Consider the following 25,508-nt stretch of genomic DNA (forward strand, 5'->3'; position numbering starts at 1 on the left):
TTTGTGGAATCACTGCAGCAAGTTTTAAATGATGTATGAAATGAAAAATTCCTGTCTGATGCACAGAAAAAGTACAGCCATTGCTGTCTACGAAATTGCTGCTGCAAGAGGCTATTTGTTCTAATACTATTTCAGACATGCCAACTTTTAATTTTTTAAAAAACTTTCATGCTTTTATGTGGAAGACATAAGTCTTTCACAGAAACAAAAATTTGTTAGAAAAATCTTTTAAGATGCTGCATCAATAAATGCCCTAAGGAAGTTTTCTAGGTTTTTGTTTTTGTTTGAGCCTAAGCAGTATTACTTTACAGTATGACATGTGGATATGATGATGGTGGTGACAATGCGTCGAACTTTACTAAAGTGAGAATTTTAAAAGCTGAATGATAGGATTCAAGATCAGGAATCCAGTGGAGTAGTTTGTTTGAGAGGTACAGTGGGTTTAGGAAGTAGAGTGGAGGTAAGAGTGATATCCAATGGGGAATCAAGAGTTCCAGTTTTGTGGGGCAAGTCATATATTTGCATGGTTGATACAGAGTAGGAACTCTTGGGCAGTGATACAGAACTTTCTTTTCCAGTTTTCCTTTTAGTCCCCTAAACTTTTTTCCTGCACTTAATGACATATGGCTTCTGTGGGGAAAAACGATATTTCAATTAAAGCATACATACGTGGATCCAAAGTAACATTGTCCTGGTTAGTTAAACATTTGTATTTCCTAGCATCTGAGTTTGATATCTCTGTGTCATTCTGAAAATGTAGTTTTGAAAGTTTATTTAAGGAATGTATGCATAGGTAACTACATACATGTAAAATATACTGAATTATTTGTATGTAGTGTAAGAACACAGTGTAAGAAATGTGTCTAGGTAAGAAGGCATTGTGGCTTATAAAAGTATTTGTATATTCACAAAGAGAAAGCTTGGAGTTACTTAGCTTGAAGAAATGTTTTCTCATGACTTCGGGAGTCAGAAAAGCAAAAGCTGCCTAGGCTTTTTCTTCTGAAAATATTAGCTGCTTCTTTTTAAAATATATGTTAAACTTACCTCCCGGCCCCATCTATTTACACTTTGTTATAGACCTATGGTTACAGTAGAAAATCCATATTAATTAATTATTTTATAAATCTAAATTAAAAAAAAAAAAACAACCAACAATAAAATTCCTTAAAACCATGAGAAATTATAATCTAGTGGTGTCAGTTAGTTGTAGGGTCTTTTCTGTAGTGGCCTTACTCTTATCCTTCTTATGCAATATTTCAGATAATTGTGAAAGGGTATGAAAAGCCTGCTGTACTTTTCTCTTTCACAACTCTTACCTAGGGCAGAAAATCTAAAAAATTGTCTCTGATAGGACACCCATGTCAAACACATATCAAATGCAGTTGTTTTCTTAAAAGCAAAAAAAAATATATTATAAATATCATTTGGTTGGATGAAAACACTCCCCCCCCCTCCCTGAAATCTTGAAAATCTCAAAGGTGCAAAAGGGTTTCTGTATCATTTATGATTCATAAGTGGATCAGTGTTATTAAAATCCACAGGAGCCTTTTGTTCATTTAGTCAGTCAAAGAGCTGCCCATCAGTCACTGTTCTATGCAGGAGCATCCTTCTGCAGGTTTCAGCTGTTTTTTCAATAACTCCTTGGTGTAAAAAAATCAACTAATTATGCCACTGAAATACAAAGATTATTAACTCCAGAAGATTTTTGCATCTTAATTTTATAGACCTACCAAAAGTGATCTTTCAAGCACAGAAAGCAAGTTACGTTACCCTTTCTGCATAGAGTTTTTGCATATGCAGAGTCTCCAAGCCTCTTATCATATAATTTTGTTGTGGTTTTAAACTGCTAGTGGTCAGGATTTTTTACATTAATATTAAAAACAATACTGGAAGGAAAATAATTTTTATATTGTGCTATCAGGTTTCTTAGAAGAAAATAATGTCTGAAGAAATTGAAAGTATTTTCATAAATCTTGCTTCATTATTTATCTTAAAATTCTTTTTAGTATTTTCACGTTGTGTTTCTATAAAAACACATACTTTCTAACAGCTTTGCTTTTCTGCGTTGCTTATGCAAGCAACTAAGTGGTTAGAAAGAAAAAAAGATTATAGGAAGGGGACAGCGTATAGATGGCTTTTAAAGCCACTATCAAATGTGTTTGTTTTAATGATAGTCAGTATTGCCCGTTTCTTAATATTGTTTCCTTCGTTCAATATCTGGGGCTTCAGAATTGCCTGACTGATCCATCTAGTCGAATTTCCCGTCTTCTGGGCTATCCTGTAGGAGCAGGACTGCAAAACTCAATGAAGTGATGAACAAAAACCTAAATTCACTAGTGCTGGATCACACTTTCAAATTACCAATGCTTTTCATGCCCTCCTTTCTTCAGGTCTCCCAACCCAGGATCCCAGTTTGCACTTCTGGTATTTCATTCTCTTGTATAACACACCCCAAACCCCCTGCTGCAGTTCCCGCCTGTGCGCTCGCTCTCCAGCTCTCGGTGTTTGGGTCTGCTTCTTTGCTGCACATCAGGATCAGAAACTTTTGGAGGCACTGTGGAACAACCCGGGGCTGTTGGGTAGCCTGTTGTCACTGTGTCAGCAGGAGCAGGTTGTTTGGAGACCTGGCTGCTGACCAGCTGCTGTGTGGTGAATACTGCTGCTGTAGCTGGTCAGAGTAACTGCGCACTGGGAATCAGCTTTTACAAACTGTCGTTACTGAACGTTTGGTTGTGGTCACATACCTGACATTTGGCTGAGGCATAGCAATCGGTTTCTCACAGCTGATTCTCGGTGAGTAGTTCTTTGCAGTGTCTGCTTAGCTCAGAGGAAGCAGTCACAGAGAAGTGGCCACGGCATACAGCTTAGTAACAAGGGGGACCAAGAGCTGGTCTGCTCAGTGTCCTGACATCTTCAGTCTCTCCAGCTCTTTCTCCTTCTTCCTCTGTTGCAGTAGTGTACAACTCTTTCATTTTTATAATGCTTTTCTCCTTGGACCTGCCTTTTCCCAAACTTCTTCGGTGATCACCTGAAGAAGAGTTCTTGTATGCAGAACCCCTGTAGGTAGCTCATTGTGTGATGGCCAAGATGGGCTATTGTGAGCTGCTGCAGTCATCTTTTGGCTTCTCAGTAAAGCTGAGTCTGTTTATACAGCGAGGAAAAAACAGAGCATCAGACAGATGATTTTTGTTCTCCTCTTGTTCTCTTTTCTTTGAGTTGTCTTGGGTCAAATTGCTGAATTTCTTTGTATCTTGGTCTTACACTTGTTTTAAAATGTTTTCAAATCTGTAGAGGGCAATTACTCTTTTTAAAAGTATTGACTATTGTTTCAAGTATTTGTTACCGTACTAAAACAAGTTTTGTTCTTATGAAGAAACTGTTCTTCGTTACAGATTATAATTGTCTTTTGGCCTTGAAAGTTACCTTTATGTTGATTTAGTGTAGATAACATTTTTTTTATGTGTTATTACAAATAATTAGAATTTGCTTTGCTGGAAGTGGATGATTTTGGAATGAATATGAATATGGAATGAATATGAATATGGAAAAAAGAAATAAGGGGTAAACTGATAGTTGCAGGGCAATTATATGGTAGACTATGATAAAATAAGAAGCAATAGCATGAATAAAACGGATAATCAACCATTTTTTTTTACTGATATTGTTTGACAAGAAAAAAAAGGTTCTGCTTGGTTACTACAAAGCATTTAATACTGAATCCTGAACTGGTTTTGACCAAATTTGTGTGTGGATATTAGTCTCTGAAAACCCAATAGAAAGCACACTAGGAATTGTGACTTAAATTTCTAGCATGAAAAAAATACCGCTCATAAAGGAAAAAGATCTTATTCTCTGTGATAGCCAATAGATCGCTTCATCTTACTGTCATTTAGCTTAGCTTCAGAAATGCTTGTGGCAAAACTCAGATCCTTACATTTGTTTTAAATGAAATGGAAGAATAAAAGTACTTTACTACTTAATTCCTCCTTGATTTCAAAACGGCAAAAATTTGGAAATGAACCAAAATTATTGGTGAAACTATCTGGACTGATGAATTTAAGAACTTGAGTGTTGGAAAGTCAGGAGGAGTGTTGTAAGTCACAGGTAGAAATGCTATCTGGGAAGTGCATTCTAAGCAGAAGGGAGGAACTTGCAGGAATGGGCTGTCAACCTACTTGCAAAAGAAACCCTCCCCAAAAAACCTCTGCCTACACACACCCCACCACCTCCCCCTCCAGAGACAGAGTAATGGGAAGTCAATAAATAATGGGAAACTTGTCAGCGCAGGCAAGTTACAAATTGTAGTAATCAACTGGAACAAAATCATCGCTACAAAAAAAAAAGAAAAAAAAGAAAATAGTCAAACATTTCGTAGTCTCATAACTGAAAAGAGAAGAACTAGCAGAGCGTTAAAATGGGCTTATGGGAAGTCCAGGCTTGTTCAAAACTTCTTCAGTACTAAAAGTGTTAACGTGCTTTAAGTTAGGAAGATGGTAGTGTCCATCCAAAACTTTTGAAAGGACTGCCACAAAGAGCCATAGCTGCTGTATTACAGACTGGTTTTCTTTAATATAAGAAAGAAGAATATTGTGGCAACATGAAGGAAATTAATGACAGGAAACTTAATTGAAAAAGGAAGAAAGTGAACTTGCCAAAGATTGACTGTTCCAGAAACATTTAGTTTCTTCCTTTAATACTAAAAAAATATTATTAGTAAAAAGCGCTGCAAGCCTATCCTTTCATGAGTCCTGTAGAGCAACTGATACAATGACACCGTGGAAAATATTTATTTCAGAAGTAGAAGATTGTTTGTAAGAAGTGTAGTGCAAATAAAAGAGTTTTTGTGTGCTGAAAATGAATTTATCAAACTGGATGGAAGTTACTTCTTCCTCAAAGATCAACCTCTTTTTATACTTCTTATTTATAACTCTTCTATAAAAATCACATGTGGATTACTGAAATTGGGCTGAGGACCCGATGCTGAGAGATGCTGACAACAGAGTGAAAGTTTGGGACATTAAATAGGAAGAACCGGATGACTTTGCAGTAGTAATGAAAATAAGGTGAAATCTAATGGATTCTAGTAAGAATATCTTTTGCTGTTAGCTGAAAGTATAGCATTTGCTAGGGGTGAGGGTGTGTTAGCTGACAACAGTATGACTGTGCCACCAACGTGATGTGTTAGTCAAAAAGCCAAGTGCAACCCTAGGACACACGAAGGAAAATGTAATTCCAGAGAGGCCAGCAAAATACTAGTCCTGTTGTAATAGCAACTGGCAAGAGCTCATCTATCTACAGAGGAAAAATGTGGCAATGTGAAATCAGGACTATCTTTTAGTTGGAGAAAGTGCACGGGGGATCTCTATATCTAATCATTACTCAGGGCTGTAACAATTAACATTGAGTCAAGACTTTGTCTTTCTTTAACAAGGAAAGTATGGTAGGTCAGTTCTCCTAATGATGCTCTCTGAACATGTTCGATATAAATGATTTGGTAATCTGACAAATAGGAAGAATAACATGAAGTGTAAGATTATTTTTTTTTCCTAATGAAATGTGTTAGAGATACTATGACACTGGTAGCAGGTGGAAGAAGAAAACAGTTCTTGAACTCTTTACTAAATTGATATACTAATCGGAATGACTTTTCCAGAAAAGAAAGAAGAGTCCCACTTTGCTTGGACTCTATCCTTCCTATTTTCCTTTTTCAGAAATGGAAGATTAGGAGGTGTCTGCACCAATGTGATAAAATGTTCCTGTGAAATTGTATTGTATTTTCGCCTTGAGTTGCTGGCGAAATGAAGTTGTTCGTTTTCAGTGCTGCTTTGTTTTTGACCCCTTTTTGTGAATTCTCTGAGGAAAGAAACATATTCCCATCTTTTATAGTAATCAAATTTATCTGGCATCTCTCAGCCTCTTGCATTACTTATGCTACAGTTGGCCAGCCTTGGGAAGGCTTTAGCGGGTTTATTTATTTATTGTTCTAAAGTGAAGGTTTTTGACTTGAGGTCCCCATATGATCCTAGGGGATTTTAAGAGAAAAACTGAAAGTGCTTTCTGCCATTATTTTGATACAGTTATTTTCTGTGAAACTATTACAAAAAACCCCACACCACCCAAAACCTAAACAAAACCCCCATGTGTCCAAACTCCCGAAGAAACATTTGGCTATAGAGAGAGAGAAGAAACTTCATTATCTGAGTTGTGTTGGAAATGTTCTCATTTCGTTCTGAGGTCAGAGAGGCTGATGTCATTGCATTTAGTTTCAGTGAGAATTTCAGTGTCGTAATTGTGTGTATGTGCTAATGAAATTTCTTTAACATGTCTAATAGCTTTTAATATCCCCGTGTTTAGTAAATTGCATCACAGCCTGTAAATATTAGCTATCTGGGGCTAGTTGCTATGAGACTAGAAACACCCTTAAATCTTACTGAAGGGAGAGGATATGGGCAGTTACGTTCCAGTGGAGCCAGGCAGCTTTTGTAGTTCATGTATTCAGTATTTTCCTCTAATGCCTTGTGAAAAATAGCACTTGTATGTTCATGAAACATAGACGAAAATTCAGCATAAACAAAACTGGCCCTTGTCCTGTTGGCCAATGGCATTTGTGGGAAGCAAGCTGCATTTTGGTAAGAATGATATACAGTGAGGCATTTATAATATCTATACGTAGATGTATAATCAGCAAGCAGTCTCTTCTCTCCCCCCTGGACATGATGCAAACCATCCTAGAACAAATGACTTAACAAAATTTCAAGCTTCTTACAGGCTCAGAGCTTACAACTGGCTAATATTTTGTTAATATGTTTTGCTTTTTGAAATGGCTTTAAAGAACAGGCAAACAAATACATTTCTAGCTGAATTTATTTTCAGTAAGTGAAGTAAGTTTGAACATCAAGATTTGAATGTACAAAACAGAAACACTGAAGGTGCCCTGTGGCATACAGCAGAGATTAAATGAAATCAGAGCACTAATATAGAGATGGGTAGTTTTTTGTTTAAAGGTATAACAGTTGTTTTTTGCAAAGGTGCACTTCCAGCTTGAGTCGGCTGAAAACAGCCAGTGGGGAAAGAAGCAGAAAGGAATTGACAGTGTTAGAGCGGGAAGAACTGTGTGTACTGCAAAACTCGCGTTGTATTGGCTGCTGCTTGCCATAGAGGATCCACAGGAGGTGTGAGATATGCTACAATTAGATAATTTAATTAGTCATGAAAAGTGTAGTTTGTTCAGTAATTTAATGTTACTGTATATATTATTTACAGAAATACATAAGCACGTATCCCATTTCAAATATTTTGCCTCTCTTCCAAGGAACTTTCCTGAGGTACTACTTTTGCATGTTGTACAATAAACAGGACATTTCTAGTCATCACAACTTTGATCTTAATGTTCACTAGATTTAAAAGCAAACACACGTTGTGTAAGGAATCTCAAATGTTTAACTCATGTTTGGAATATTTTTGAAGATGTACCTCACAGTATTGACTGCTAAAATCTTGGGCAAAAAAGGGAGCAACCTCTATTATAAAACACCAGGATCATTTAGAAAATGTGTGGCAATAATATTAAATTGAAAGGGAAATTGAAGACAGAAAACTCAAACTTAAGACAGCCTGTCAGTCAGAAAGTCAGCCTGAAGAGTATCACTAGAGATCTGAGAATAGGGCGTTAATATTAGTCTTCTGCTTCAGCTCAGTGTAGTAGCACCTTAATTTTTTTGTGTTTTAAAATAGATTCTCCAGGCTATTCTTTATATTAGGTTTAGACAGAGGGAATTTAGCAAAAGGCAAAGAAAAGCAAAGAAAGGCAGTGCTACATAAAAATAAGATTATTTTTTTTTGTTGAATATACTTTGTCTTTTTCTGAAAGCCTATTTCTTTTAGTAGAATGCCTATTGACCACATTCAGCTTTGTCACAGCTTCTTTTGTAACTTCTGTTTCTATTGCTGTTTCTTCATCAATTTATTTTTATATTTGAAAAAATGAAATGCTGGTTATAAGGGAAATAAAGCTGTACTGGGGTATCATCAATTATTTTGCTTTCAAATACGATTTATTTGACTAACAACCTTAAAAGCTTTGACTGATTTAATTTTATTTTATGCTCATGAAATCCACAGATGGCTGACCTAACCGTCTTCCTCATCTTCTACTTTGTAAGTCCCAAATGGTATTCCCCCTCTGATTCTTTGATCCTATGAAATTTTTCTTAGAGGAGTAAACAATGATGGAAAGAAAATGTTCATATTACATTTTAGATGTACATACCAGTGTAGAGGGATTTTTATTGCAGGAGAAAAATCAAATCCTTGTCACCTAAACTGCTAATTATGTTTGATAAATGTATGGTATATATTTAATGCAAAGAGAATTTAGGAAATAATACACCTTGTGTAATTACAGCGACCGAGCTACTTCCATCAATCTAATTTTTCTGATTCAGGTTCATTTGCATTGCATTATTTTTATTAAATGAGCTTTCAATGGAAGCCCTGCTCTCTGTCAAGAAGAAGAATCAAATACTGAAATATTTCAACGTGCATAAATCCAGTTTGCACATCACATGCATCATGCATGGCTGCTCCATCGCAACAGGAATGCATACGCATTCATAACAGACATGCAAGCATGCACAAACACGGCCATTTCACATAGGTGTTAAATGTAGCAGCTGAAAAAATGTGCCTGTACATAGTTAATATATGTAACTTGCCCTTATCTTCGTTTGTCTTTCCATGCACACATGGTTGATTGGAACCTCAACAGTTTTCTAATGCCGTCTGCGGTGCATTGTAAGAATTTGGTACAGTGGAGTAGGTTCTGAAACCTCCTGCCATTGGGAAGTTTGTTACAGTATGTTCTAAGGAAAACTGGGCTTCCTCCTGTAACACTAGTCTGGAATGGTCTTGGTCCTCCTAACCTGGTTATATACTCTTGTTCTTCTAATATTTTCCAAGTAGGAATCAAATCATGTTGTACTGGTTACTGTGCGTGAATAAAATAATTTGCCGATTCAACAGAGTAGGCTATTCCCTCTCTCTTAGGAAATGAAATAAATGTGTGATTAGGACAGGTGGGAAGAGAGAAAAAGGGATTCTGTTACAGGTGTGAATAAGCTTCTGTATCAGAAATGGAATTTTGTGCGTTTCTACCCATTAATGCAACTTGTCCAACTCACCCAGTATGTCACCTCTCTGGCAGTTTTACTCTAAACGGGAAGATCTGATCATTCTGCTCCCCCCTTCACTTCTGACACAAAACTGCTGCTGCTGATCCAAAACAAGATACTTGTGATCTTAATTAATATCCCAGAAATGGAGTAACTGTGTAAAGATAACTATCAGATCTTTCTTTTCTGTTATATCTTTGCACATTTTCTGTCTTTTCCATTTTTGCAGTACTTTTGTGCTGTCGCTGTTTTTCACCATAATGCAGCGTTGGAAATCTCCTATCTGATATTTCGTGAAAAAAAGTCTCTCTTCCCTAATCCTCACTTCCCTAATCCTCATTTCCTCCCACCAAATTTACAAGCTTCAAATAAAAAAAAAAATAATTTGGAAACACATTTCTAGTGCCAATACTGCTAACTTTTACAGTGTGTGTAGTCATAATTATTATTGAAGATGAGTATAAATTTAGGTTAGTCTATATACGTAGACTAACATATGTACATTTTTTTTAGTAATTTTCTTATTGTTACCTGCTATGGTTAACTTTCCATTTGTTGCTCTAAAATGGACTTGCTCTTAAAAATAGAACATTGATAACACATTAATTATTTAATGGATGAGAGTTGAAATAATTCAGATAGAGCAAGGAACATATTTTCAAATATGACTCCTCTTACGTAGTATCCAGAATTGTTCTCTGCTGTCAGTGTACGTGAAGGCATGGAGACACACTAGAGAGTCACGCAGCATCCCTCCTATGTTTTTTTTCTTTGAATGGAAGTTGTTTGCAGGCACCTGCCTTTTGTGTTTTACATATGTGTGAATTTAGGATCACTTCTAAATGTTTGCAATCATAATATTTATAATATGTTAATTTGTTAATTACATTAGGAAATGTTCTTTCATAAATAAATGCAATGTGTTTGTAAATGTCTGTAAGAGAAGCTTACATTTGCAAATTGCCCTTGATAAGGCATTTGTGAATAGCGGTGAGTAGGCATGGAGAGATACTGGGGAAGGGTGAGATTATCTCATAGCAGTTGTCTTCTCCTCACAGCCATTCTTTTATCTCTGGTATCTCCCTTCCAGATTTCATGAGCATATAAACTTCGGAAACAGGAAAAAACTAGTCCTTTGTTATAGTTGTAGAACACACAGAGAGAAGTTATATTGAAAGATGGAAGGTAAATAAATGTTTTGGCTGTTTGGAGACCTCCTTCCTGGTAACTGCTAATACCACGTTCTGCATATTGTTTGTTGTTCAACTTTAGTTTGTCCTCCCAAAGGCAGAAAATTCTAAACCATCGATTCTTCAAATACCTCCTAGTCATCTTTGTATTGTAGCAAATTTGATTGATAAGCCAACTTCTCAAAAAGAACACATAATAAGATGGCCACTGATAGGAGAAACAAAGAATGTAAGGTAGTTCAATTTGCTATCACAAAGTTCTGTTGCACAGATACGGGTATTTGTCAAGGTGCTCAGGAAACTGGTTTGAATATTCCTGCATTTAAACAAAATTAGAAGAAGATACTAATACTGTATGTCAGCTGAAAGACCAAGAGTAAGCCGTTGACCGGTGGCATTCCTACTGTGGAATGCAAGTCTAAGATGAAAGGCAAAGAGCCTGCGTGTAGGGAAAGGCTGTGGGTAGCGGCAGTGTTGCTCTCCTTTAAAATAAATCAGTTCATCTTGGTATCTGGAAATAACATTTTCCAAAGGTTCCTGTTAGTTACATCTACCATATCAGTGTAATAGGTTAACATCCTACTTTACCCTGAATCAAACAAAAGTTGATCATATAGCAAATTTGTGACTTTCCCTTGTCTCAGAATCAGTGTTGCTTCTCTTGTTTATTTTAGATGGGATTCTCCAAAAGCAGACACCTTGGTACTGCAAGTTATCCTATAGTATTTCTAAAACCACACTCAGCAGTCTTGAGCACTAGTGTTAATGGCTGCTAAAGGACTGGACAGCATTGGAGAGACATTTCTATGAAGCAGTTTTCATCTGTCCTTTGGAAACGCTTAAGAAAATAAGAAGAAAATTTGGAGTTTTGATTTGCCAGTTCACTCTTCATTACTGTCCAAGCAGCTCTATAAGTAAAATAAAGTAAATGTCATAACTGTAAGTTCTTACTACTCTCCCGACTAAACGCTCTTCTCACGCATGACCCTTTTGCAATAAAGTTCAACAGACAAAAGTAAAACAGTTTAATTTTTTCGGAATAGTTATACTCAGTTACAGGTTAGTTAAAGTTTTGAGAGTTTCCTTTAAAAGGACACTGACTGCAGCTTTGATTACTTCAAAATAAGTGGAGGATATTCCACATAACTTCACGTAGTGTGATGATTAATGTTAATAAATAAAGTCTTTTTCCCCCTTAAAATAACTGCACTTTATTAAGTCCAATTCATTGGTAAGAAAGCTGTGAACTGATTGTAAACCATTAAGTCTTAGGACTAGTTAAAAATAATTCATCGTGTGTACCAAGTGCATTAATTATGTGGAAAACAAAAAAGGAGTAAATAATTTCCATTAGTTTAATGGAAATAATGAGATAATCGCACAGTTTCTCTGGTGTGTAGTAATTACATGTTTTATTTGAAAAATAGGATATTGTAAAGAACTACATATGGTTACCATAATGTAAATACTCATGTTTATTAAAGGTGGGTTTTTTTCAGATCTAAATAGTCACCAGTAATTGTTAAAACTCTTGCAAGAGACATTTAATTTATTTTTTTAATCTTAAACCAATAATTTGCAGCTGAAGATACAATGTGGAAAATAATTGCTTTTCCTGATCAGATGGCCTGTAATAACTTGAACTTTTCAGATTTCTTAGTAGAGTGCAACAACTTTGCTAACATACGTACTTGGCCATAAAATTACTACAGTTCAACTTGGTAACCTAATGTATTCTCTCAGTGATAATTAGAGTACAAGTATTTCAGTTCCCTGCTTCATCAAACCAAGAAACAGCAGTCTGCTGGCTTGTCTTTGGCAGTGGACTACCCCAGATACTTCACAAGAACGTGCAAGAAACTCTATAAAGTGCAACTAATGGATTATTTCATTGATTATAGATTTTAAAGCCAGAAGGGAGCGTTAAATAATCTAATCTGGCATCCTGTATAGCATATACCATTAAAATGAGCCTAGTTAATTTTGTATTAAGCCTATAAACTCGAGTTTAAGTAGAGTACATACTGTGCTGTTTCAACGTCTCTTGATACTTCAAGGCAGGAAGAATCTGTGATTTCCTTACTATTCAGTGAAACATTAAAATGTGTACCTTTTTGTTTTAATTTCCTCAGCTTCAACATCTAGAAGTTTGTTCTGGATTTTTTGAGGAGTTAGAGCCTTTTACTGTCCAATACTAACTGTATATGGAGGTACATTTGTACCTTTATATTTTCTTTTTGATAAGTTAAACGTGATTTGGCTCTTGCTTCCTTCCGTATAGCTTTTTCTTCATTTTTTCAATAGGCTCTTGAAGCTGGACACCAGAATTGCGTGTAGAATTCCTATACTGGTCTCATCAACACCACGTACAGATGTGAAATCTCTCTCCTATTCAGTATTCTAGCAAATAATGTTAGGGGTTTTTTACCAGTACATTACACAGAGATATACACAGTCTTTATAGTTCTGAAATACTCTGTCTTTTTATTCCTAGATGTAATTATTTTGTATTGGAATATTTAAAAATCTGTAATATTTGAATTGGTTCTGTTTAGAGGCTAGTAGCAGCTCATACCGTGCTGAACAAGGTGGTGGTTTTCTCACAGCTTGTACCTTTCCCCCAGCTTTTGTGTCATCCACAAGTTTTATCAGCAGTCCTTCCCAAACGCCGGAGAGCTGATCCTTGTTGGCTCCCAAGCAAAAATACCCACATGGTGATTACTCAGACCAATGCTTATTTAGACTTGTCAATCAGCTAGTTCTGGATAGATTCTACTCATGACTTATTGGTAGATTATTGTGCAAGTTTGATAATTTGCATTTTTATAGCACTAAAAAAGAAGACAGAACTTTTATCTTTTCCATTGCTGTCAACCAAACTTGTTATCTCATAAAAAATAAAATCTGGGTGGTTGTTGTCTCTCAAGAACTTGGAATTTTGCTGATCCTCTCCATATCGTTTTACCACGATGAAAGAAATTATCTCCATTAATTCTTTGATGGTTTTAAGTTTACCCTTAAAACACATTTAGATCTAAACTAATTTTTCTGGTTTTCTTTCTGACAGTTGTCAGATTTTCAAAAAGAGGTGGTATCAGTTGTGTGAGAGGCAGCTTTACTATTTCAGTGGCTCTGAAGTCATGCAATGAAAAGCATAAAGGGAATGTTTTTGTTGCCCAAAGTGTCCAATTCCGTATGATTTTGAGAAACGCGATAAATTAGTGGCCTGTTGTGAAATTCTGTGGTTAGACTGAATTTTAAAATATGTGACAGGGAAAGCTGTTTGAAAAGGTGGCCAGTGCAGCAGGATCCTGTTTGCTTCTATTTTTTTTATAAAAACAAAACAGTAAATGTCTGTGTGTTATTGTTTTGGCAAACTCTTACACTGAACTATCTATTCTCTTTAAGAACATACATCTTTCGCATTACTTAGTGCCTTTGATTCTGTTGCAAAGTTAACTAGCTGTTTAACAGAGAGTAATGTTTTGCAATGTTAGAAAAAATACTTTGTAAGGGAAGAAATCACTAAGTGAGCTTTTTAGATGACCTCCAGAGAAAGATTTGGGAAAAATAAATTACTTGCTCGAGTTTTTGGGTGTACATTTAAAATATGATCTAGCAATTTTATTGAGTTAGTTGAATTTTATTTTTAATCAGTTCAATTTTATTGAACTACTTAAGTTTTAAACTATACGGTGGTATTTCTGCTGTTTACAACAGGAGATGGAAGTTTGAATTACATGTTATTAAGCTTCCACTTAAATTAGCTTATTGAGCAATTAACAAGTGTGTTAGGTGATTTAACAAATGAATTAATCACTGTTATCTGCTGGTATAGAGTCTAGAAGGCTAAAGGCACCTCTGATTTGTGACGGTGTACATTGCTAATGTGTATGTCTCTATGATTATTAAATAACTTCTTTGATCAAGTCCTTTATAAAATAATTTAATATTGGGATTTTGAGAAAGTATTTTTAATAGATTATCCTGTTTGTTTAATTGGCCTATACATTCTGTATTTGGCAAAAATTGCAGCCTATTTAAATCAAATTTTTCAGGCTGATCAACTAGTTTTTACCCATTAAATCACTAAGAAAATAGTGTTATTTATAACCTTGAATACATTACGCTTTAAAGAAAAATTAATCAGTAATTCAGAAAAATTAAAATTCTAAATGCCATGAAAGTGCATCTCTGTGAATGTAATTTGTAATGCCTTATAAATTGAAAGCCTTTATAACAGTTTTCTTATCTGACATAACAGTTTAACAACTGTATACTAGCAAACTTTATTTTATGTACATAAAAAAATTAACTGAAAATCCCTCTGAACTGTGTTGTTGGCTTTGGTACAGGGCATGAAATAATTTTTCCATTTTACCCCACCGTTCTCTGAAGGTCAGACTTTAAATTGGGCTGTTACTGTCTTGCCGCAGAGTTTCCAAGCTACGTTAATTTTTGGTCTGCCATTGATGGATGGAGCAGTTTGAATTCTGACATGCAGCAGCCTGACTGGAATGACCTGCAGAGGCAGATGTCAGCCTGTTATTTCATGCCCGTTTGTCAGAAAGAAAAAACAGCTTTTTTTTTTTTTTTAGCAGTTCTTCTTTTATACATATAGAGAGCACTTTTAGGTGGATGTGCTCTTTGATATACATACATATAGAGAGTCCTATAAAAAAATCATATATGTTTATCATTTGTGGAAAACCTGGGTAAGTCTTGAGAATTTGTTGGTGACCAATATCGAGAATGTGCATATTCTCATATTTTCTGTACTGCAAACAAGTATACAAGAATAATCTTGAGAATTTATATTATTTTATTAAAAGGTGGTATTTTGCACACAGATAATCTGAGGAAATTGCCATTGTTCTTTTGTAGAGAAAAAAAAAAAGGCGTTGTCTCTTAATTTACAGTTGCAAAAGAACTCCTTTGTGATCCTATTTTTGCAGATTCATAGTATATCAGAAATATTTTATGCTCATTGTTCTAGCATTTTTCTCTGAGGATGAAATGTACCCTTATTGGGTGCACAAGAATTCTCCTTTTATGTTGGAGCAAAACTTTAATCCAAAAACGAACATGGGGAGGGATTTTTTCATTAACATATAGAAATCAATTGAAACGACTGATGCAGGCAGAAAGATCTGAACTTTTACGCTTGAGACTTGGCTCGTAGAGTCCTGAGTGAGAAATAATTTATTTGGTTGATATGGATGAAAAAATGGAAATACATAAAGAATAGAAAATAACATTCACGGTACCATCTGAGCAGATTTTAGGGATGCCGTAGAGTGACTATTCTGCCTTTGTGCCTCCACAATATATACTGGCTGGTCCCGATCAGAATGAGCAGTGAGTTAGCGGGGTCAGGAGCACGGTCCTTTAGGCTTTGCCAGTGACATTGTCATAAAATTGAAAGAAATGGAGTGAATGAATTCTGGGGTGATACTGTGACCTTAGCAGAGTGAAGAGAAGTTTTGCTGTTGATTTTGATAGGATCTAAATTTTATCCTGTGATCTTTTCTTTATTTGATCATTGCCCTATTTGGATTATTTTCCTTAATAAACTAAATTCTTAATTTTCATTTGGGAACTAATTCTTTCTTTCTTTCTAAAATTTGCAGATGACACAGAAAATACATCTAGCTAGGAAAAAAAAAGAACCATAACTCACATTCATGGTCTAGTTAGAACCATGTAAGGGTTAACACATTAATCATAAAGGTATGAAACCGTTGTGCAAATTTGCAGATAATAAAAAAATTCATATCGTATAAGTAATGATGGGTACAGGTCCATTTTAATGACAAACCCAAATAATTTTTAAGGTCATCTTTTTTCATTAATGTACATTTCAATATTGGATAATGTGAAGCCATGCCTTTGTTTAAATGCATAAATAAAAGAAAAATCCTAAATTGTGATCATGAGATGTAGGGCTACAGCCAGGAAACATCAAAAAAAAACATCTGAGAAGGTCTTTGGGATTAGGGCACGTTAATAGTTGAACAAGAGAATTCAGTCTCATGCTGTAGCCAAGGGAGCAAATGTAATCCATGGTTATATAATAAAAAAAGGCTAATGTCCAGGAAAATAGGAAAGTAGGAGAAGAGAATGTGTATATTATCTGTGTATAATATAAATAAACACAAGATGTATGTTTGTAGCAGCATGTGTAATCATCTGTTAAAACAGTGTAGCTAGAGATCTTGTGGACTCCCTGTCACTGAATGCCTTGAATCTCAGGTCTGGATATTTTTAAGGCTTTTCCCCCTGTAACTGCAATAGCTAAATTAGAAATATGGGCTTGATGCAGAGAGTATTACGTGAGTTTGTCCAAAATTATGTGGAAGACAATATTTTAATAGTTGACTCTTTTCCTAGAAGCTAGCAGTCTTTAATTTCTTGTGTCTTCTGAAATGAAAGCAGTAAATACAGAAAGCTCTGCTGCTGAAGCACTGGGTTACTGCAGATAGAAAGCCCCAAAATAAATTAAAAAAAAGAAATTTCTAGAAATGTTAATAACATGAAGGTCGTAGTTGTGTTTCCTAAAAAGTGCAGAGTATATCTCTTAGCAAATAATATATAGATGCTTATTGTAAAATTGGTGCTGAAAAGTACCCAGGATGAGTTATTAAAAAACAAACAAACAAACAAAACCTGATGAGCTTGTTCTGCGCCTGATAGGAGAAACCCTCTCCCCCCATGTCCAGGTACTTCAGGATTCTTCCAAGATGTCATTCAGACTGCGGAGTCAATAGCGTCTTCTACCAAATGTAGTGCTATTTCACTTGGGTATTTTAAGACTGAAATGCTGAGGTTGCTAAAGTTACAGCATAGGAGATAATGCAGTGCAATGGCAGGAGGCAGACAAGCAGGTTTGCTTATTGTTGGCAATTTTTTCTGAGTTGGTGAATTCTCTAGAAGTTTCCAATGGAGGTTTGAACCCCAGCCTTACAAATCTCAGACCACTGACAAGAAGCTTGCTTTTCTTCTAAACTGCTTTTCATACTCCTACTAGCAATAACGCGTACTCCCTTTCGGGTCCACAGACAAAAGGATGAAAACAACTACGCAGATGCAACATTTAGGAGCAATGAAACTGTTCACCTTTCCCAGTCTCATTGTTTCAAGACAAAGGAATGTCAGAAAATTTTACTTGCTTAGTCCCTCTCATGGTGTTGCTTCTTCTCTTCCACCAATACATATTGTGTCTCATTCTACTAATAATTATTTCTGAAGATCTTACCTCAGTTTATGTATCCTCTGTCGAAAGAAACTTTGGTGAAGTTAAGCAGGAAAATACTGGCAGCTAAGCTGCTTTTCTATTATGTTGGAAAACAATTACTCCTTTTAGAGTTAAGCTGCTCCCTAACTGGGAAAAGTACTCAAAGTTTCTTGAAAAAATGATTAGCGAATTGAAAGCAAAAATTGCACAGGTTATTTTGTTGCTATAATTTCTATGGATCATTTTATATTGTATTTAAAAAAAAAAAAATTCTGTAGATGAGTGTTTGATGTGTAAGCTCTAGGCAGTCTGCTGTAGCCCAGTCCTTTTTAGCTTTGTCATTTGAAAGACACTTGTCAGTAGTCTTGCACTGGGTAGCTGAAACAGGGTTGGCTCTGTTTGTCTACTGTTTTTTCCATTTACATGTAATTATCCCAAGCTGCTACTGAATGCTGCAGCCTGTTTGTTTACGCGATTTGCCCCAAGATGTTGCAGATTATCAGGACAGGGTTGTCAGCTCCCAGTTTCAGAAGTCATTAAGAGAGACTTACTCAGATGTTCTTCCTCCCTTTTCCACCGAACATCCTAGGACACAGAGCCCCTCACTTTAACAACCTCATTGTAAATTGATCTGTTAAGTAGTTAATCACTTGGATGTTAAAGGACTAAAAAAGGTTTGATGACATCTTTCTTCTGTTGGTGTTTGGAATGGCAGAGGAAATCAGTCGGTTAAAATTCTCTCTTTATTTAGGTTATTGCTATAACCAGATGTTGAGGTTTTCCAAACATACTCTATGGTTTGTCTTTGCTCTCTGGATGAATATAGAAGCCACTTACTTTTTACAGCATGTTTTTTAGTGCAAAGCCAGAAACGAAATACGACTGTGGTACCTGAAATGCCAGTTATAATTACCTTGGTAGAAATAATCATGTGTTGGGTGTGCGCATGTGTGGGGGTTGCCTTCTGTCAGCAGACTAATATACATTCTTCATTTGAAATAAGCTCCTGCATCCTTGTTCCCAGATTTGTCATTTTGGTCAGTTAGAAGTTGTTCTTCTGTTTGTAATTACTGTAGATCATAATAGCGCATTGATGAAACTGTTACTTAATGTCAGCTTCCTAAAAGCAAGCGGAGCTCTGGTGATGGCTGGGTGTAGGTAACAGCACTGGTGGGTCTCTGTGCTTGTGGAACAGCTACCTGGAGACTGTCACCAGGAAAGCTTCCATGATTTCATGTCAGAACCCGACATGGCAAAAATAACATGCATGCTGAGGACAACAAGTATCAGCACCAGGTCTAGTAAGAAAAAGGAAGTCGTTTGTGTTGTGAAAGATAGCCAAGACCTGTGAATGAATAAAGGCAGCATAGGTCAGGAATAAGCACCAATGCATTAAGAGGGAGAAAAATATGTAATGGATACCTAATGTCTTTTAGACTTATACGATGTGGAACTAGCCAGCGGAAGCCAAAGGGCAATCACCCAGATCAATAGTTAGATCAAATCACACACATCTGTGCGAATACAACTTTACGGGCCATATATATATATGTATATATAAAATATCTGTCTTGTGGGTCTTCTGTTCATTAGCTGGTGCAATGCAACGATTTGAATAAGCTGCTGGTCCATTCTCACTGACTCTTCCATCACCCCATCCTTAGCATCTGCCCTTGGTCCCTCTTTCTTTCCTTTCTACATTGTCCTCATAGATGTCACTTTAAACAAGCGGTACTTTAGTTATTTTTGCACCAACGATTAACAATTATGTCTGCTAAAGACCTAGCAGCACCAGGGTAGTTTGGAAAGTGGGCATAGAAGGTTTTGATGGCACCTACTTCCTTGTAGATGAAAAGGAATACTTTTTTTCCGTATTCAGGAAGAGTGTGGTAGCATGGGATTTTTAAATGATGTACAGAATGTCTTAGGCATCATTATGCTATGTGCCAAGCAGCCATCCATGTACCTAAGCAGAGCATCTCTGTTCCCTACATAGTTGGGAGGAGAGGTAGTTGTCTTTTAATGTGATTTACTACTTCCAGCTTGCTGTGAAGTAAAGGGTATGTCTGAAATCCTGGCCATAGGTATTCACCTGTATCTACAGGTCAGGTGACACTAGATAAAATGTAACTCTGCTCACATCTCTGTACACGGGTCCTTGGCTTGCTATTTCAAAACATCAGTACCAAACTTCTAAAGATGGCCTAGAGTTTAGAATATTTTTCCAGAAGGCTGCAGACCTGGTTTTGTTGGTTAGTCGTTTTTCAGTGGTTTTGGGTGTGGGGGTGTTTGCTTGTTTTTTAATGTTTTCTTACCCAGAAGAGATTTAGACTTATCAGTGGGGAAATGTCCTAACCACCAGAATTAGAGGTAAATGGCCTCAAGTGTTTTAATGAGTTGTTGTTCTAACTCCAGAAGAAAATTGTAAATATCTCACCTGTAATCAGTTGTTCAAAGGCAGCTGGAATACAATCTCCAGCAATCCATATTTTAGGAGATTGTTCTTGCAGAGCATGATGAAAGGACTTTCTGGGAGCATGTTATGTTATGTTGTTATGTTATGTTATGTTATAACTGCACCTAGCTTTGGTTTACAATGTGGATGCTAATAGATTTTAACTCGCTGTAAGTCCTAAAGTGATCAGTGCTCTCAGCACCTACCTATCTGCCTGTTATCTCTTCTCATTCTTTCTGTTCCTGTCTCTCCTCTGTACGTGCAAAGCAAGGATGGACATACATTCTTCCTGTACCTGCTTGTGAAATTTTTTCAGTAATGATAACAACGTGATAGTGTAACCAGAGTACCTACTTTTTTTTTCCAACATAACACACTGTATTTCTTTCCACAGTCAATCTTTTTATAAGCCCATTGCTGATAATGAATAAATACTAAAATACAATATCAAGGACCACATGGCAAACTGGGTTGACAATTTCTTTGCTAAATTGTCTTGATATAAAACTTCCTGATAAACTTCTCATTTGGCTAATGTAGTATAGCAAGATTAGAGCCACTCTGAAGAGCTTTTATTGCCACAAGATTATGGTGTCCTCACTGGTCCACTTTATTGGACACATAGTAGCCCGTGCTAACTACCTGACACTTAGATACCTGTCAGCAACACAGTTTTCTCACCATTGTGCTGCTGGCAAGTATAAGTTTTAGGAGTGAGATCTCAATGGAAACAGTTGTGCGTTGGATGAAGTTGTTGGAGCGTCTCTGCTGTGAAGTTACGCGATCTTATGCGATCCATGATACCATTCAATAGGATTCTTTCTTTCCCAAGTTGTTGTTTTTAGGGTTTGACAGTCGTCTTCGTTAAGATATGTTTCGTGCATCATTTTACAGGTTTTAATACTGCTTCATTAAGCAACTACTTTTTATGTCACCAGTGTGAAGAAGATTAGATTTCTCACCTTGAAATGTGAGCAGTGGGAAGATGCCTGAAAAAGGTATCTTCATTAATTAAGCAGCCCACCATACTGATAGCGTTTTAAGTGATGGCCTGCTTGGTCTCAGTAAATTAGCAATGACAGATGTAAAACCAATAATTTCTGAGACTTCTTCACAGACGATGCCTATTTAGGATCCACAAACGTCTTGATAAAAGCTTAGGTGTTGATTATATTATTGATGAAATAGTTTATTATCTTATTGATTGTATATTATTGATTAGTATATTAGAAATTAAATAGGAATTGGAGCCTTATTGACAAATTCATATAAGGAACCTTCAGCCTTGATGAATCTTGTGCCACTTCAGCATTCAAATCACAAAGCAGTGACATTTCTAAAAGTTGATTTGATGCAGAAACTACAGGGTGTTCCACGTTACCGTGATTTAGGACATGAAATGTTCTTGGCCTTTGAAAGATGAAATTTAAGCTTTAGGACCCCAAAATTCAACTTTATGACAAAGATGCGCTCTGAAAAATACCAGGCAGTGTTCAAAGGAGAACAGAAACTAACTCCTGAAACTGAGACTGGTAGAATGGTGAGGAATAATTAATTATTCAGGTGTCATCCATTACTAAAAGTATTCTTTCAACAAGACCCGAGAATTGTCTTCAGTGGAAATTGTACAATTACCTATGGAGTAAATGGTCTAGTATACATTCATATGTCAAAATGCGCTTCAAGATGTATGTCAGCACTTTTGTGCAGGAGAGGGAAATAAATCAGAGGCATGCCTGAACTATTCTCCCTGTGCTGGCACTTCTGAAGTCCCATTTCATCTGCTGCGGTTACTGTGAAGTCTGTGAAAAACTGTTAGGGCTTTCTTCTCCTTTTGTTAGGGCTTTCTTCTCCTTTTTTCTACTTTTGTTATTTAACTTTTCAAATGAATTAATCAAATGTAAAATTTTCCCTTTGAAATCTTTTATATTTTTTTCAGAATCAATTTTCATAACATCTTTGTGTGAAAATGGATAGCATTCATTCTTGCATAAGACCTATGTATTGAAATACTCAGTGAATAATAACTGTTCAAAGTTTTAAAATATAACTTCTATTAATTGCATTTTCATGTGAGTGCTTTTAGCTCTGTTACAGACCATAACACTGTAAGTTGCTGGGCATCAAGTGACTGTTTTTTGTGTATGATATTACTAGACACTCCGAGTATCTCAGTTGCGGATGAAATACCAAGTAGACAGCAATATTTCTGATTTTTTTTTTTATGAGAGCATGAGAATCTACTGGGTTATGGCAAGACTTAAGTGTTATGAAGGTCCAGTTGCTATCTGTAACAGTTTCACAGTATTTCGCTTCTATATTGCTTAAAAATTTGCAATGGAGATGTTCAATGTGCTGATTCCAGAATCATGGACTGTCACCTGTCTGAACAGAATTTGAAATCCAGATACCATACCCAGTATGATATAGGGATTATGGCTGAAACATTATGTCAGCCTGAAAGACATACAGAAGCTTTAGGTTCAGCGTATGATTTCGGCACATTGTGTGGTATGCCAAGCATGAGCAAGAAAAATTTTTAAACGCTGACTGAGGGCTTACAAAATTTTGCAAGTGCTGGGACACTTGTTAACACCTATAGAGTGGCTGTGGGTGGTCGTGACTGGTGGCTGTGTGACTAGGGCTCAGGGGATTTGGTTTGTCCTCAGCCACCTGATAGAGAGTCACAGCTCCGCCGCACAGTGATGGAATAGCAGCGGTTAAGCAAGCTCCAGAATCGGTCCTGCTCACCCAGGTCTCATTACCCTTAGGCTTCAAAAGTATATGGTAGAGAACTTGCTTGACCATAATCAATATTCTTTGTGAATTTTTCTGCATCTCTTTGCAAAACCCCTGCCAAAATGAGGAACAATTTATATCTGGTGACAAAATCCCGATGTGGATTTTCACGTTGCAGTCTGGTGTGCTACCAGAATCAAAGTGTTCAACTTGGATCATGAGGAAAACTACCTGAACTGGGAGACCAGCAACACGTCTGTTGTCAGAGCTGGCATGAGAGTGTACACCAGATTACCACAAAGCTGGGTTTGTGCTTGTCCTCAGGGAACTTCAGCTGGATTCACAAATAACTGCTGCTTCTTGGTTCTGTTTTTAGCAGGCTCTTGACTACATGAAGACCAGGGTCTGAGTATTGAAGTCTGTGAATGTCAGCGTATGAGTAACCTGGTGAATAGCTTCATTTCTGACTGGCTGCAGTTGCTGTTTGATATCCTCTGACATCATCCAGCAAAAGTCTAGAAAACTAGTGCACCCTGGGGGCTTTGCTTGTTTTGTGGTTTGTTGGGTTGTTGGTCAGTTGTTTTTTTTCCTTCTTTTTTCTTTTGGAGCAAATGACTTATACCATTCAGCTCCTGTTGCTCGAAGAAATAATATTATTTCCTTTTTCTTACCTTCCCTTTGCCTCCCCCAGATAGATTTAAATAACAGCAAGGCTCCTATTTAAAATGATAACATCCAGGAAATTAAAAGTTAAGCCCTTCACTGTCCATAACTTGGTGTCTCTGCTTTCCCCTTCTCGGCAGTGTGGTGTAAATGAAGGATGAAGCCTCAGCCTGAACTTTCAATTTCCTGGCTGTTGTCAGTTTGTATCGCAATGCTGCCGTTATACAATTTTCATTTCTGGAAAGGAGTCATACACAATCTATTACAGAAAACTAGAGAATAGCCAGAGGCAGAAATTAAATATTCTGCAAAGGTTCATCTGAACCTAAATTGCCACAATGTTTTGTTGAGTAAGTGACAAAATTTAGATTCTGAAGTATTATTAGTAAAATCCTTATAATTTGCAAAGGAATTACTTAAAATTACAGCTTATAATTTCTTTTATCTTGATAGCTTTGCCTATTGGTAGTTAAGGAGTTGTATCATCATGATGTGATCCCCTTTCAGTCTCCTGGGAGAATGGACCTGACTTATTCTGACTTTTACGGTGCTTTACAGTGCTTTCCTGTCCCTGACAGCGCAGGGGGACTGGCAGAAGAGAGGTTGCGAGTGCTAGGAGGGATGGTGGTGCTAGAGATATCCTCAAGGTGGTTACTAAAAAGAGAGACTGGAGTAACAGAGAAAATGAGCAGGTGAAAGGCACAAGAGTGCAGGCCAGACTTCAGACTAACTGATCTCTTGCTACAAAAATGTAATTAAAGTATTTTATAAAAGTTAAAAAAACCCACTTAAGTTTCACTTTCTGACTAGGTAAAGGTTGTAGGCCAACATAGCCTTGGTAAGGATAATTTACACTTCAGCTGCACACCTTGTTGCCTGTTATAGTCTACAAAATCTCTGCTCTATTACTGTTTCACAGATTCTCCCAATCTGGAGGAGAAAAAATGACAGGGTTTTTTTTATTGTTTTAAATTCATCTTATTATGTGCATCTCTCAGTAAGAAGTGATAGATGAGCTATCTTTTTTTGTATATCAATTCATTTTTTTTTCTGATTTTTACCTTTACTGAGTTAGTATCTTCCCAGTCTGTTCAGTGGTCAGGCTTGTGGCAGGTGCATCTTTCTTTATTGCTTTGAAAAATGTGGTGCCTTTATTCTTATTAAACTCAAAATATCTTAAATGAATTTCAGATTTATATGTGGAAGTCTCACTATTTGTAGAATGAATCATAAATGCCAGTAATGCAATTTTAAACAGACATTTTCTCATATAAGAAGAAAAATCCTTGAATCGGGGTATCTAGCTTACCTGCTCTGACCAGCGGTGCTGGTATTATCTTTCTATATCCTGTTTGTTCTTTTAACAGTAAAAAGATAGACAGGAAAGAAGAAGAAGAGAAAACTCAAGATATCTTTCTGGATGTTTACTTATTTGTGGGTGTTTTCTGTTTGAATAGGTGTCTGGGTCCCTTGTGGACTTACAAACAAATGCACAGATAAACACAACTAACGTTATAGTCAGTGACAGCAAATAGGTTAGAAAGATTTAAATATATATTGATTTTTCATGACACTGATTTTTCTTTTGTGGTATGTATGCTATCTGTAAAATACAGGTAACAAATACATGTCTGTATATATTTGGTAATGACAGCAATAGCCATTGCTATTCATTCTAATGGTATTTTTACTGACTATAAACGGCTCTTGCGAGGGATAACTTTGTCACCTTTTTTATATTCTTTTTAATGTTGAGAAAAAGCTACAGTTTGTGAGTTCGGGGGGTAACTGGCTTTTTTTTTTTTTGCCTTTTTTTTTTTTTCTATAACTTTCTAAGGCTATATATCTGTTCTTTCAGATTGTATTCAGAGATTTTATTCCAGAATTTGAATCCCTCTTCAGTTATTTTATAGTAATCCCACTGGAAAAAAAAACCAGTCTAAGCAATTCACAGCCTAATTTTTCTTTCCCTTCAAACACTGAGACATGTCCTACCTTATCTTTTCTATTGCTTTTTTTCTGCATTTGCCAAAATTTAGGACCAAATACTGTTCTGT

General features: G+C 36.3%; 1 protein-coding gene across 10 annotated transcripts in view; it reads left to right on the forward strand.

Annotated features, from left to right (window-relative positions):
- Positions 1–25,508, forward strand: part of ZFHX3 (zinc finger homeobox 3) — a 685,441-nt gene that overhangs the window by 242,169 nt on the left and 417,764 nt on the right. The gene's annotated exons all lie outside the window — the stretch shown is intronic.

This window comes from Rissa tridactyla, chromosome 4, assembly GCF_028500815.1.
Source record: "Rissa tridactyla isolate bRisTri1 chromosome 4, bRisTri1.patW.cur.20221130, whole genome shotgun sequence".
In the NCBI taxonomy this organism is placed as follows: Eukaryota; Metazoa; Chordata; class Aves; order Charadriiformes; family Laridae; genus Rissa; species Rissa tridactyla.